General features: G+C 31.5%; 1 protein-coding gene across 1 annotated transcript in view; it reads right to left on the bottom strand.

The window, feature by feature from the left end:
• LOC116842087 (head-specific guanylate cyclase) overlaps positions 1-14,349 on the bottom strand; it is a 100,260-nt gene that overhangs the window by 74,873 nt on the left and 11,038 nt on the right. The gene's annotated exons all lie outside the window — the stretch shown is intronic.

Here is a 14,349-nt window from a genome sequence, read left to right on the forward strand (position 1 = left end):
CTCTCTCTCTCTCTCTCTCTCTCTCTCTCTCTCTCTCTCTCTCTCTCTCTCTCTCTCTCTTTTTCTTCTCTCTTAGCATTTTATCGTGCAAATATCGAATAACGCTACGACTTGAACATTTTATTATATGATGTGAGTCAGAATAAGTTGTACAGGACTAGAAATGGCTGTCGCGTTAAAATATATTTTTTTACTGTTTATTTTCCCTATCCACATGAAAAAAATCGAATTCTCTGCGTTCTTATATTGAAAAAGAAACCGACAAAAAAGTGTGTACAACACGTGTTGATGCCGCGGGGAATATTTGCATTTCAAAAACTGAGAAAAATTTACATATCACCGTGTCCGTTTCTATAAATGGTACGCAAATTTTTCTGCACAACTTGATATTTTCACGCAGAAGAGGAGGTTCCATTGATTTGGATATTTTGTTTCAACGAATTCTCTCGCTAGATAACAATTTGTCACAATGATGTCTGACAAATGACATTATCCACCAAGACTGACAGCTAAGATATCCATTTATATCCGTACAATACTGTACACTACCGTATTGAGCACCGTGCACGGATAACGACCAAATTAATCAATAGCTCACATGTGAATAGCGTGAAAAGACGCTTCATTCAATTAGTATAATTATTCAAGTACTAAATATACATTAATAGTATTATTTGTTATTTATTAACTTGTTTATTCAATTAGTACTATTTATTTATTTATTACTTTCTCCCTTATTCTCTTCTAGTCGTAAGAGAATCTTTAGAAATTTCTCCAATTCACAAAATAAAACTTGCGCGGGTACATTATTTGCGGCGATACAAGAGTTTTAATTCAACGTACCAACATCATGGATGCAAATCGCCTAACCTGAGATTATAATAATGCTTTAATATGACCTACTGGGATTGTACGATTATTTAAACATTAAATGTTGGTTAGTTCAACGAGATTGTATGAATTAATTACATCGGTATCTATCAATAATTCAGCATTGTCTATGCAACTATATTAGACACGATTAAGCGTAAAATCAGAACGAGAAGTTAATCCCGCTTGCGCATTAACATTTCTTGCCGTGCGCGTGTTATATATATATATATATATATATATATATATATATATATATGTGTGTGTGTGTGTGTGTGTGTGTGTGTGTGTGTGTGTGTGTGTGTATATATTAGTAGTCGGAGTAATATGTACTAAATGCTTAAGTTCACAAAGGACAATTTTACAGTGGATGAGGATAATTGTGGTTCTCACAGACGCTCTTTCTCTTTCTCTTATTCTCTAATGTTCACATGTAATATATTACAAGGAGCGAGATCGCGTCGTCGATTTTCGTTGCATTGTTTCCAACGGCCATTGAATTCAATGTATCATAATCATTAACTCGTCTAATAATGTCACACCGACTAGCTACTACAACAAAATTATATACACAAAAAGAAAGGAAAGAAGGAAAAGCGGTTTAATTAGTGTCTTGCGCGTAAGTAGTTAAATTACTTTCTAACTTTCCAGTGACAGTTATATTCTTGATGGAAAATGTGAAATTTTATAGGGTATTACTCAGCGATGAGTATCACGAGGCAAAGTTGAAAAAAGGAGAAAAAAGAACTCTAATGGACATTTTAATTCAATTATACATCGATTGACCTGATTATATCGTGACATGCTAAAATACGCAAGATGCGGCTTTCGAAAACGTTCCTTCGCCTAAGCGTATCTACGAAAACGTTTCCTGACGTGAAATTTATTTTTGAATATTATTTATACAAACACACGAGGGCAAAGAGAGAGAAGACTGGGATAACGCGAAATATTGTTCTACCAACACTTTGATAGTCGTATTCCAATTGGGGCCAAAATCGATAGAAGTCGCTCTAGAATGGCAGAGGAAGGTCACTCGAACTACTTGTGCGAAATACGAGCACTCATGTGAAATGACGTGGCTATCAATTTATGCGGCAATATATACGAGATATTACATTGCTTTATTATCAAAGGATACTGAATCATCGTATAATTTCCAGTACTTAATTTTAATTACATTAATTAATTTCTATTTTTATTAGCTCATTATTGTATATAGAAGTAATAATATATCCACGATCGTGATGCGTCTTTTCACACACACACACACACACACACACACACACACACACACACACACACACACAGATCTCTGTTATATTATTTCATCGCGATACGAATCTGTTACAAAGAGGGAGAATAAATTAGGACCGATATATGTATACAGAGTGTCCCAGATCACGTTCACAATCTGTCGTGAGGACGTAGAGCAGATTGAGATGAACACAAAAGTCCCATATCATTTTGCGATATTCGTAATAATAGACGCGATAATATTAATTAAAGAAGATTGGTGAATGATCGCGATATGTTAGATAAGCAGCAGCACCGTCTACCGTTGTATACTTATACATAAAGTCAAACTGATTAAAAAAGTCCTCTATCATTTTGTAAATAACCACATAGATTTTTAGATATTAATTAAAGAAAATTGTTACATGATTGTGTACCACAATGCACAAATTTTCTTTTATTAATATCTAAAAATGTGGTCATTTGCAGAATGGTAGAGGACTTTTTTTGTACAGTTTGACTTAATGTATAAGTATACAACAGTAAACGGTGCCACTGTAGCTCATGATCGCGCCTGATCATTCACCAATCTTCTTTAATTAATATCTCGACTATTATTGGGAATATCGCAAAATATGGGATTTTTGTTCATCTTAATCTCCTCTACGTCCTCACGAGAGATTGTGAAGGTGATCTGGGATATCCACACATATATATATATATATATATATATATATATATATATATATATATGTGTGTGTGTGTGTGTGTGTGTGTGTGGTCAGTGTGATGATAATTTGAGTGATTTCCGATAACCATATTGTATTCGAGTGAGCGATCCGCGTGCTACTTGGATATAACGATATACGAACGTTGCGCGTGATGCCGTCGGCTAATGTTTTCATCGCATTGAAAGTCGGTCATCCATTATTCCACGCCGGCTTCGAGAAATCAAAGTAAGTGCATCGGTCGGATTGTTAGGAGAGGTACTTAGGTGGCTTGATACGAGAGGATTTCGTTTTGTTTCTGCAGTTTAATAAACACATCACAAAAAACGCAACTATCCTGGGTATCCCTGGTACTGTAACCGATATTTTTACTTTATTGAGTATTTTTCCGTATGTATAGTGAGAATATTCATAAAGCTTCATCGCCTGAAAGGAAGAGAAAATAAATGACGGAAGGCAAATTACTGATGTGACGAATGGAGACGTGTGGAAGTGCATATATATACGTCCGCTCACGGTCGACAAAATTGCACGGCCTGTATTAATGTGTAATATAATCCTTATAGAACACGACATTCTTGCCACGGAAAATACATCGTAAATCACGAAATTCATTTCACGGCGGTATAAAATCGCGCTTTATGCACTTCTTCACCCCTTAACGCGGCGCATAAATTACCATGCCGTGCGCACATGTTTTATCGTAATTTATGCGAGGCTTGACAATTCTCGAACGCTTCTACACATACACACACACACACACACACACACACACACTCTCTCTCTCTCTCTCTCTTCCTCTCTTTCTCCTACATTTACACACGCACGTCCCTTAAGCTGAAACTCGCTTCTGTGTCATGGAATTTTACAATTCCAGCGCTTCGAGCGTATTACAGGCAATTGCTTGCGAAACCCATTGACGTTGAGTCGCGGCCGTTTCGACGCGGCCATACACAGCCACGTTTTCGTCACGATGCACATCGATGCCATTCCGCAAGTAGGAGGAAAACTTGATTTCCGTCAATTTAACTAAGTAACGAAGTTTCTATCGCGTCCATCCAATTCGCAGAGTGGAACGGAACCCCATGTCGATCCGTTTCGCCCATCACTATAAAGCTTGTCTCTGCCGATGTGTCATTCACGTTAACAATGATTAGTTACGAGCGTCAGGCACATCCCGCGCGACGATTCACACGACAAATGTGACCCGTTTTTGCGTTTCGTACACGCAAAAACGGGTCACATCCTTGCGTATCTGCGCGTCGTGTGTTGCAAAGACTGTGGCGTACCGCACAAATAGCTTATACGATCTACCATATTGTATGCTACTGCAATCTACTAAATGTTGAGCCATGTAATAGATACACAATCCTCTCGTTGAATGGCGCGGTTTAATTACTTTTGGCGGTGCAATGGACTCTCGTGCCGCCCTAAATTGCTTATATAATTTGGTTATATATTCCTCTTACTCTACCCTAACCTACATGTTATATTATTGAAAAGATAATTACGCGATCTCTCTCTCTCTCTCTCTCTCTCTCTCTCTCTCTCTCTCTCTCTCTGTCTGTCTGTCTGTCTGTCTGTTTTTATGTTACATCGTAAGATTTTTACATATATTATTATATATAAAATATATATTGTTTTTATGTATATTACTCCGTTTGCGGTAATGATTTCAAATGTTCGATGGAACAGGGCTATCACGTTACATAATACTGTAGGATCTAGAATTTGAGAAATACGAACGTTAAAACGTTCAGCGAACGCGATCGTTCTGAGAAACGGTAGCGTTCAAGCTCGCCTTTCTAAGGACAGAGATAAAAAGATTCAAGAGATAAAAAAGTCGATTAGTTGCTTTTTCGACGAGTGAGGAAAATCGGTCAATAGGGATGACGTATCTCTATACTGTGTGAGAGAAAAAATTCTAAAAATTAGAAAATGCTTATTTGGAAGAGGTACTAATAGCATAATTACTTAAATTTAAATTTTTTTTTAAATAAAGTAAATAATTGCTTTTATGAAAAATATTGAGGTTTTCTTAAAGTTTTAAAATATATATACTTTTTTATCTGAAAAATATTTTATATTAGTATAAAATATTTCCTTGATGCATATTTTAAAATACGAAATCTTAACACATACATATATGCATGTAAAAGACAAGAGTGAAGCGTGGGTCGGTCATGAGAGTAAAGTCTATCAGTCGCTAGTCGAGCGACTGTAAAAACGATTAACATATTTATTATTTTTCTGTTTCGTTGCATATTTTTATTTACATATATAGATTTGTACTTATATATCTTAAACATCTCATATGACACACATGTTTTGAATAACTTAATCTGCCTCACTGAGGTCGTTTTTGTCCTCGTTTATATACATTCCGTATAAATGCCAATAAAAATCTATAAAATGTAATAAACATATTTTCAAGCCTGTAGAATATAATTATGTAAGAACATGATCGTAAATATTGATTTAAGTATTTTATTTTATCGCGAACATAAAAAGAAACTCGATGAAAACAGAGATTACATAATAATTTTTACTTTTTTGAAAATTAATTGAAAGAATTAATATTGCAGAACTTTCTTGTCAATATTAAAAATATTATATATTTCAATTTACTAAGAAATATAATTATTTATTTGTACGAAAACGCACTATTTCTTCAATCAAAAGACAAATAAAAAAATCATTAATAGTTTTAAATTTTCACGATATAAATTTATTATAATGCAGATTTTTTTTAAATTATTACAAAACACGTGAATATTCTCGCTATACATGGAGAAAAATGCTCAATAAAGTAAAAATATTGGTTATATTACCAGGGATATTGGGTATATTACCAGGGATATCTAAAATAGTTTGCACGATTCTCGTTGCGTCTTGTGTGAAAAATTATATCTGAATCTTTTTTTGTTCGTTTTGATCGTTTTGGTCGTTTTGATTAAAGTTGAGTAGCACAGAAACCTTATTCACATATAACATAGTCAAAAATAAATAAATCATTTACCTAAATTTGTTTTATATATAGTTTCATATATATAAAAAATCAAAATATAACGAAAAATCACCTTTAAAATTATTCTACATTTAGGAAATTTATTCTGCATTTTAATATTTTTAATACATTGTAATACTTTAATACCTGCAATTTGCAAAAACGGCCTCTTGTAACTTTATCTTTTTTCATATCATAGGCACATAGAATAATTCAACTTAAATTTCATTCTTACTAATTATAACTTTTTATAGCTTGCGGATTTGATTGAAAGTTCTCTTATATTAGTTTGTAGGTAATATGAAATGAAAAATCGGATAAAATGTCCTCAGTATACCAGATTAGGGTTAAATACAATGTATTTCAGTAAAGGTGGGGCATTGGGGCAATATCGTAGAAACACATAAATCAGGTAAAAATAACTTTACAGATTCACGTAAAATTTGTCTCTACCGTGCACCCGAAATATTGGCTCCAAAATTAAGATGTGGAAAGCATTTCCTAAAAATAACTTTTCCTGCTTACCATATTTTGATAAACTTTGTGTTATTTTTAAACGAATGTTAAAACACATAGAATATATATGTGATACATTTGATATCACGTCAGTGAGCCGAGAAAAGGTAAATCATCCATAAATTTCTTAATCCTCAAACGTTGAAGCGAGTATAGGTAAAATTTTATTAATACTTGAACAGCGGAAAGTAAAACTTTATTCAAATAATAAAATAAGAATATAGCGAGAAACGAAATTGAACTGATTAAGTTAAAATTTATTGAAATGAAATAGATTTTGTTTAGAAGATACTCTTTGTATAGATTTTAACTTTGGAGAAGGATTTATCTCAGCAGAAGTGTATTGTAGCAAAACATTTTAGATATAGTCATTTTCACACCTTTTTTATCTGTACAACTCTAGAAAATTAACGATATTTATTAAAACACTATATATATATATATACATGGTGAGCCATTTTAATCGACGCATCCAAATTGCTCCTAAAATACGCCAGTTACAAAAAAATGGTTAAGACAAGAATTGTAGAGGGGATCATTTTACCGTGCTAATAATTTTGACCTTCAGATCGATTTTTAAGGTCATTCGAAGGTCAAAGTCATTTTTTTAAATTAGAACCCTTATTTTTGACACCGGATTCGAAAAGAGCAGAAAATTTTACATTAAAAATGATATTTAGATTTTTTTTCTGAATCCAAGAAGGTCAAATAAAAAATGATTAAAAACAACTTAGAAGCTGTTAATGTTAATTTTAAAGATTTTTATGCATGATAAGTGTTTCGCGGTACTAACAAATACTAATAGAAGAAAAGTTGCGAAACGTTGTCATTCCATTTCCGAAATTGATGCGCAATAATCTCACTTTGATATGATTATTAATAAGGCGTAATAAATAAAATTTTAAAAGTAAAAACAAACAATTTTAAAGTATTGCCCTTAACAATTTTTCTTTTTTGAGTGCAGGGTAACTTGAAAAATTTTTTAAAAATATGGCTGACTATCCTAATGAAATTGTTGATATGATATTAATTTTAAGAGAATGTCATAATAATTACGATGCTGCGTCAAGGCTTTATGCTAAACGCTATCCAGAGAGGAGACAACAGAACAACACGACAATACGAAGATTAACTCAAAGAGATTAACTCAAAGAGTAATGGACATCTTGTTCGGCAACGACAATGTCATGACGAAAATGATGCGCGGGCTGTTGCTGTTCTAGCAATTGTTCATTATGATCTTCATATTAGTACTCGCCAGATTGAAAGAGAAATAGGTATACCACAAAGAACAGTTTCAAGAATTTTAAGAGCTCTAAAGTATCATCCCTATCATATCATTCTAACGCAAGCTTTAAGGCCGAATCATACCCCAAAAGGAAACAGAACTTACTACGTCCACGTCGTTGTTTCCGGGTAACGCTAAAAGTATTGAATTAACATCTTCCAAGTTCTTGATTTAACTTTCTTGGATTCAGAAAAAAAATCTAAATATCATTTTTAACGTAAAATTTTCTGCTCTCTTCGAATCCGGTCAAAAATAGGGTTTCTAATTAAAAAAAAAATGACTTTGACCTTCAAATGACCTTGAAAATCGATCTGAGGGTCAAAATTATTAGCACGGTAAAATGACCCCTATTGTCCTCTACAATTCTTGTCTTAACCATTTTTTTGTAGCTGGAGTATTTTAGGAGCAATTTGGATCCGTCGATTAAAATGGCTTACCCTGTATATATATATATATATATATATATATATATATATATATATATATATATATATATATATAGTGTTTTAATAAAGATCGTTAATTTTCTAAAGTTGTACAGATTAAAAAGGTGTGAAAATGACTATATGTAAAATGTTTTGCTACAATATATATATATATATATATATATATATATATATATATATCTTTTAGTCCTTCCTAAAAGTATAATATAATCATATAATAATATATAAGTATATATAAGTATATTATAAGATATATAAGTATATTATATATCATATAATATTTTTATACTTTCTCTATTTTCGAAATGAATGTATTGCAACGTACTTTATTATATTTGTTACATCGTTAAATATCTGTCTTACAAATGCTACTTCACAAACACTGTTGGTGTTTGAAGATGAGAGAAAGCTGGTTTCTCATAAAGCGCTCGGGTTTATACTACAGAGCGCAAAAGAAGTGAGCTACACTCGGGAGAAAATAGAAACGTAAGGAAGAAAAGATTAATTTTGTCCCCGCACGCGTTCGTGATGTAGAAGTGTACTTAATGTTCCTTTAATGAAGAACCAGCATTTCGGTAACAATAAGCACTACGCAGTTACCTGAAGATACACTGAATGTATTGCCATATCGTGAAGAAAATGACTACGTAGTTTTATGAAGCTCGCATTTTTACATTTGACCGCACTGCGCTATTCTTAACGGCCGTTTTCGTCAAGAAAGGAATTCTTCTTTCTTTCACGCATCGCTGAACTTGCACGGTTGAAAGCTAATACTTGAAGGAGATACTGCAACCGATATAAAGACGGTTATGAAATATAATAAGTAAAACTATGGCTTCTGAGTGTTTTGAGTATATATTTCTATTAGAAAGCACCACTACGCAAGCAACATAACGTAACGAAGAATTGCAGGTTTCGTCTTACACCATATTCCGCACGCGTATTTTCGAGTTTACGAAAGATACATAATACCGAACTTGCTGGACATTATTTCGCCGACTCGCTATCTCTCCTGCGATTTGTAGCCAACTTCGGGAGACGTTACTAGATTACGGTATTTCTATCACTTCTTGGCGCATCTTTCTTCACGTCAAACAGAACATCATACGTAACTTTCCAAAGTCGTGAAACTATAATATCTAACTCATTTCTATTGTCTTTGTATGTCTTGTCAAACTGCAGCAAGTATAATTTATGCAGCGAGTTTTCGTGTTGAATTTGCAAATCACCCTCTACTATGTATGATTATAAGATAAAGCAAACGATATCTTACATAGGAAAGTTATATTGCGATGCAGAATAGCAATTTCAAAGTGTCTGCCATAAATTCGTAGTATAAGCTTCTCTACCAGTAAATAGTGAAATTTAAAAGTTAAGATGATATCGATTTGTTGTTACGTCTATTTAGTATTTGTTGTTACGTCTTGGATTAGTCGGGAAGTTTGTTCTCGCAGAAATTACAATTCAGAAATAAAATTATTACAATTAAATTTATACAAAAATAAATTTATGTAGTAATTTATGAGATATCACAATATCTCGGCTGTTAGATTCTCATTGATCATTTTTATACATTTCGTTCGTTTATTATTTCTAGAATCAGTAATTTTATAGAATTTCAAAAATTAAAGTTTGAGATAAAGCTTTGGTCTATAACGTATGCATTACTTTTTTGTACAATGTTAATCCATCTTCTGGGTAGCTTAATCATTCATTATAAAATTTGATTGGTTTTTTATTAAAAAAGTTATAAAAGGAAATTATGACGGCTCCCAAAGATTGAAATTCTTCACTGTTCAAACTGCTTTGAAGCTAACAGAACAGATGTTAGCCTGATGTTAGAAAAATATGGCGGGTAAGGTAAAATATTCCAATCGAACGTTGGAATTTCCCGGATAACCAAAGACACAGTGGTCTCGCATTGGCAGGGTGAAAGGCAACGCTTTTACAATTCGCCAATTCTAGACATTTCTCGTTGATCGCTACTTTCAGCTGACTATATTAACTTCTACATTAGCTTTCAGCTAATTGTAGACACTATTTATTAGAATTAATAGTTTCAATGCTTGGCAAAAAGTTCATAGTATTTAGATATTTCCTTCCAATTTTAGTAAACACAGAACTTGATTTTCTTTGAGTGAAGGTCAGTTCTGTGTTGCATTAATAGAAGCTCATTTTTCTTATCTTAGAAAATATTATAATGTTGTAAATGATCCATTTTCATTGCTTGTCACCAAACGTTTCAAAATGGTTCGTTTTCATTATATTTATACACTGAGGGAAAAATTACCTTAAAATCAACAAATATTTTTTTGATGGGTGCCATTAATATACTTATTTAAATCTAAATTCTCTTTATTTAAACCAAATATTGTTTACTTAAATCAGATAAACCAATATTTGATTTAAATAAAGAGAATTTAGATTTAAGTAAATATGTTAATAGCACTCATCAAAGAAATATTTGTTGATTTTAAGTTAATTTTCCCTCAGTGTAGAGGAAATTGCAATATAAATTATTTTTACAATTAATTTATGCGAAATTCAAATATTATATCAATTAAAGTTTCTCTAAATGAGTTACAACTGATGTTTTGGATATTTTGAGTGTCTTTTTTGTGGTGTAGTATGTTATTTATATTAAACTAATATGGCAATTTGTTTATCATTAACCAAGTAAAGCCTTCCTGAATGTGGAGCATTTTTCAAAGAGAAGTCTCCTGCTCGAAGTTTGGGAAAACATTCCTGGCATGTTTGATCATTCACAGCATTGTCTTTATATAACGCATAAATCTGCGATTCAGTTTGCTTACATTTGCGATAAAAAAAAGAAAGTAATAAGATGACAAAAATATACTTTGAGATTATCTATTCTTAAATTAATATATTGCATCACTGTTACTCAATAAACCTGTATAATCTTTTTCATAACACGCTACAAAGTATCACGTCTAAAATTTGTATACAATTCATAGGTTAGAAATGACAATACTTTTAATTTTTTAAAGAGGCCTAGGCATCGACATCGTTCGAATAAAGATTTTTTCTTCATAAAAGACGTTCTTGCTGAAGAGATTTGTGATTTGAACAAAAAATTGAAGGTCGAGAATGATTTCCTGAACGTACATAATTATGTATGTTTATATTTGCATATGTGTCCCAGCTACAGAATTTAATAAATCTTAAGATCATGATAATAAATATAGAAGCATTAACTTTGTAGTATTAATCTTTGAGATGACAATGATAAGAAAATGAGGAAATAAAATTTGCTTATTTCTTTTCTTGAAAAACTTTACATGATTTCGAGCTTCAACAATTCTATACATAGCGTTAACGATTCTATACGATTTCCATATTGGTTTCTTCACCGTTTCACCGAACAGAATAAAGAATATATCTCTAAGAATAGATTGATAGTATTTTATAGATTTTAATTATTGCTATTGATTTTAATTATTGCTATTGATTTTATATATTGCTTTGACAATATAAAAAATTTGGAAAAAATTCTAAGGAAATGTTCATAATTATGTATATTGAGCCTTATAAAGAGCTAATACTAAATCTAGAATGCTTTTTCAGTATATCTCGGTTGTTTTATTGCCAAAGTTGGTATTTCTATAATTTTAAAATTTATAACTAATCTTATTTTTCAATTGATAAGAACCGTTAAGGTTCTTCCCCTTCTACCTGCTTGTGATACGAAGCACGATGCCAATCGTTCAAAAACATCGAAACAGTAAGCAGCGCGAAATTGTAAGTATTATATCACTCAAGTGTGGGATTAATATAACTTTTTCGTCGTTATGGTCAATGTAATAATACTTTTTTTATTCACTTATCACTGTAAGAGTATTTATATACATATACAGGGTGGCCCACCGAAAACGAAACAAACGTGATTTTTGGCATTTAACCTAATTAATTCGAAAAACGCTCGGACACATCAACTTTAGTTTCAAGGGAAACATGTTAATTGGCTATTTCCGTGTGCCAAACATCAACCTCATAAAAAGAGGTTTATCTTATTTCACCATAAAAATTTTAAATGACAAGAGGTGTCTAGCAATATATCATTTGAAAGAGCGATTAATTCGCTTTACAATAGTGTTTTATTTTTTTAATTTCAATCATTATTTCCCGAGAAATTATAACAAATCAATAAGTAAAAAATTATGAAAATAAGTGGATGTGTAGCATCATTTTGTAATAATTCGTCGGAAGTTAAAGTCCGAGCGTTTTTCGAATAAATTAGGTTAAATGTCAAAAATCACGTTTGTTTCGTTTTCGATAGGCTATCCTGTATAATTTTATTATATGAATAAACATTTTAAATTTTAAATTTTAATTTTATTTAACATTATTGATATAAAATATTAATTATTGATATAAAATATTAATTTATTGTGAAATGAGATTTTTTATATGTATTATTTTTACATTTCATTTCTATAACTACTTATTATTTAAAAGAAAAGAGAAAATGTGGAAATAAACATTGTATAATATGTTATTAACTAGAAATTGTCATTATTTTTATATCCCTATACATACTTATTATTATTATTACAATACATTTTTAAAAAAACACAATAATGTCACATTTTCCTTCTTAAAGTTTAAAGTTTAAAATTTATATTTTCCGAAACGCTTGTTGAAAATATTATTTTAACACAATACGAGAAATCAGAATTTTTAAAGAAAAAATAGTCTCTCTTGAAACTCATGTTTACTTTATAATTTTATTTCTATTAACATTAACTAGATTTTGTTACCGTTACTGAATATTTGTCACATTGAATGAAAAAAAAATATTGAAGAAATATTAATTTTTACCAATGTTATTAAAAGACAAAATTGGCTTGCGCGCGTGCACACGAATATGGATACTTAAGTGTTTCCATTAGAAAACGTAGAAAACGAGTTTTACGCATTAGAACAGATTAACCTGTTAAAAAACGGATGTTTTAAATTCTATAACGCGGCGTTCTATTCGAAAAAGTCAAAAAGATTTTTCTAATTAGATTAATAGAGGCGTCAGAATTGGGCTATATTCGAATGTCACATTTTGTAAATGCAAAGACGCAGTAGTTAAGTCTGAACATTACAAAAGGGCAATAGAAATAAATATTATTAAGGCTTTCTATAGAAATATCTAAATTGTAATAGGAATAAAGCAATGAGAGCTGATGCTGGATGTTAATGCAGATATATATAATCGGGAGGATAATAATGTTTGTAGTGTCAAACGCACTTGCCGAATAGGATTTCCGGTCTTTAACGTACGCGGTGAATCTACCTTTCATTAGCAAACCGACCCTAAATCCCCTAATATTTTAAATAGTATTTATAATTAAATCCCCTTTATTTTAATATTCTTTACGCGTATTGATTCAATTATTGAGTTGCGAAAAATAGAGCAATAGAGCCTGAATATTACAGAAAAACAGTTGAAAAATAATTGTGCTTCCCAAGCAAAAATTGAATCTAGGTATTGTCTAGTAATGACACAGAAAAGTTGAGTCTTACATCGCTACTAGCTAGGAATGTAACGCTCAATTCTCCTAGTGGCTGTACCAGAAAAATTATCTAGTAGCTGGATACAAAAAAGTAACTTGTAACTATAATTGGTACAGTTACTAGACAGTTCTGATATCCAATTTCTATTCAGGATTTACCGATGATTTTCTATCTCGTTACTGTGTAGTCTTTTTCATTTAGCTACTATCTATGTAATTGGTATAGTCACTAGATAGTCATGACATTCAAAAGACTGAGCAGGATATTTAGCCAGTCACGAGCAGGTGACTGGCTAGAAAACTTATCTAGTCATTACTATCTAGCTACTAGCTTTGAAATCTGCTCTACTAGATACATTTTTACTCGGGATAAATTTATCTAAAGCGACTGTCTCCAGTTTATCGGGTTCATGTTAAAGATTATATTATAGTTTATAATATCAGCTTATGGCGTTATTTTCTATGAAACGTATTTATGTTATCATCAAGACTATTTAAATTTCATTTCTGGAGTCAGGAATGTTAATTTATCCAAGTAAAGTGAACTTCTAATTGAAAAATTAAGAGAGGAAGTTCACAGCAGATGTAGAAATCTTTATCGTTCGGTATTTTTAATTAGCAGTGCGTGAAATGTTTCGGCGCCCTTCTTAAAATAATGAATACAGAACGATAAGATTATTTTATATTCAGAGAGAGAGAGAGAGAGAGAGAGAGAGAGAGAGAGAGAGAGAGAGAG

This window comes from Odontomachus brunneus, unplaced genomic scaffold (genome assembly GCF_010583005.1).
Source record: "Odontomachus brunneus isolate Ranch 3 - 2012 unplaced genomic scaffold, Obru_v1 Obru_scaffold_002, whole genome shotgun sequence".
Classification (NCBI taxonomy): domain Eukaryota; kingdom Metazoa; phylum Arthropoda; class Insecta; order Hymenoptera; family Formicidae; genus Odontomachus; species Odontomachus brunneus.